Consider the following 2,603-nt stretch of genomic DNA (forward strand, 5'->3'; position numbering starts at 1 on the left):
ATCAACAGCTAGAAAAATGGAAATTGAGGGGTGCCTGGGTGGCTCAGATCTGCTCATGCTCTCTCTCTCTCAAATGAATAAATTTAAAAAATCTTTAAAAAATAAAAATGGCAATTGATACAGAAGAATGTTGCTAAGCTTTTGAAATCAATGATTTCCTTCTTCAAGATGTCTAATTTCTGATTGGCAATCGAGCCTGAAGATCTCATTAGGTCACTTGGTAAAATAAACCTAATAGCTTGGATCAGTGTTTCCTCAATTCTTTTGATGCAAGAACTGCCTGGGATGCACGTTAAACATTCCAGTTCCCACACCCATATCCTGGACATTCTGAAGCAGTAGGTCTGGAGCAGGGCCCGGGAATTGGAATGGTTTATAATCCCATAAGTGATCTTATCCTCAGTTATGGTTGGGAATCATTGGCTTAAATGAAGTCATAATTTCCATTTCCAGAGGTGCAGTAATGAGGCCATAAGAGCTAACTTCAGCATGGTGGTTTGGGTTTACTCCCAAGGAAGGTCGGTGTCAAAGACCATGATGCAGTAGTAAGCTAAGGTGTGCTGATAAGAAACGGAGATCAGGAGTCTTGAAAGCAAAGGGCCAACAGAGGGCTTAGACTGGAAATGAGTTGGCAAAAGACAGGTGTGCTAGTGATTGTGCCTCCAAGTAGCACTGAACCCTATGCGGTGACCTCCGGTAGGGTGGAGGCTGTATTCGGATAAGATCAGGAGTGTGTGTCTCTGTGAAGGATGGCCGGTGTTCCTACACCAGCAGGAGCCTTCCATGGGGTCAGTTTGTAGGGACTCACAGTGGGCCTTATTTGAGCACAGCGCATATAGTTAAGATGTAGTAACAGCATCGAATGGAATTATAATCCACTGGGGCAAAACTGAAACTCCAGCAGATACCAGAGAGTTAAATTAAGTGCTGGGTTTTTAGGACAGACTGCTGGGGCTGTGAATATCTTTAAATAGAAAGGTCTTGAAGAGACCCCCAGTAGGCAGAGAATGCTTCATGGAGGGGCTTCAGTCTGAGCTGGCCTGCAAGAAAGGCCAGGATTTTGATAGGCATAGAGAGGGATGAGCATCGCTGAACCTGAAAGGCCCAGGATGAGGGGCACAGAGAAGCCAGGTTCCCCTCAGCCAACTGGTAAGGTCGTGAGGAGTTTCGGGGGGTAAGAGAGGCTCGTGAGAGACAGTTTGACAAGGGGTAGAAAGAGACAGCATTTCAGAAGTCCTGAATGTTAGATCATGAAATTTAAACATGATGCTTCAGAAAACAAGGATTTATTAGTGCTTTTCTAGTGGGGGCTGCAACTTGGTGCAGTTAATCACTTCAGAAGATTGTTCTGGTAGCAGGATGCCGAATGAATTGGGTTAGGACAGGGAGGACCCCTGAAGCATCTTGAGCAAGGGTTATAGTGAGGACAAGGACACGGTGGAGTTCAGAGAATCGGAAAGGAGAGCTGAGTGCAAGAGCATCTGTATCACTGGAGAGGAACTTGACAGGGAAGCGGAGGGAGAGGGGAATTAAAGATGGGGCTGATATATATATGTATTTTGTTTACATTCTTGAATGTGTTTTTAGAATAATGCCATTTTTGCTTGCTTACCCACTTTTGGGATTTACCAAGACTTTCTGCTCTGCATAGAAAAGCTGTGGCTCAAGGATTATGGATGTGAGATGTGGATTCCTAAGATTATCTCATGACTCTGTAGAAGTGAAGTTTTGCTTCACTGTCCTCCAGAGGTCCTCCTGTGACCTCTACGTACAGTTAGTGCCTTTGTGGGTGAGAAGCCAAGGGAGAGGCATGAAGACAAGAGTCCCATATGGGGATGTAATACAGTCAGTACTCTGGGGTCAGCTGACCCTCAGCATGTTGGGTCATCTTGGGCAAGTTGGTAACATCTCTGAGCTGACATTTCTTTTTTCCCCCTCCACATTTGCATTTGAATTCCATTATTTAACGTACAGTGCAATAATTGTTTCAGGTGTAGAATTTAGTGATTCGTCACTTACGTGTAACACCCAGTGCCCACCACACCAAGTGCCTCCTTCATCCCCGTCACCCATCTAGCCCATCCCGTGGCCAGCTCCCCCAGCATTTCTTTACTTATAAAGTAGAGGTAATAGCGTCGACGTACTCCGTTGTCAGAGTATTTTGAGAAATTAATAAAATATTTAGAAAGAGCCCAGTTTTGTGTACTAGCTTCCACCAGGACTGATTTTGCTCGCCCATCATGACTGGGGAGGTGCTACTGGCATCTGATGGATAGAGGCCAGGCATGTGCTAAACATCCTGCAATGCACAGAACAACTCCTCACAACGAAGAATTCCCTGGCCCGAAGTGTCAGTCATGCTAAGATCGAGATTCCCTGGTGTAACGCCTGGCTTAGAGTAGGCACTCAAAAATATGAGGCACTCAAAAAAATGGGTTAAAGCCTCTGCCTTCAGCTCAGGTCATGATTCCAGGGTCCTGGGATTGAGCCCCACATTGGGCTCTCTGCTCAGTGGGGAGCCTGCTTCCCTCTCTCTCTCTGCCTGCCTCTCTGCCTCCTTGTGATCTCTGTCTGTCAAATAAATAAATAAAATCTTTAAAAAA

The sequence above is a fragment of the Mustela lutreola genome, chromosome 3 (genome assembly GCF_030435805.1).
Source record: "Mustela lutreola isolate mMusLut2 chromosome 3, mMusLut2.pri, whole genome shotgun sequence".
NCBI lineage: Eukaryota > Metazoa > Chordata > Mammalia > Carnivora > Mustelidae > Mustela > Mustela lutreola.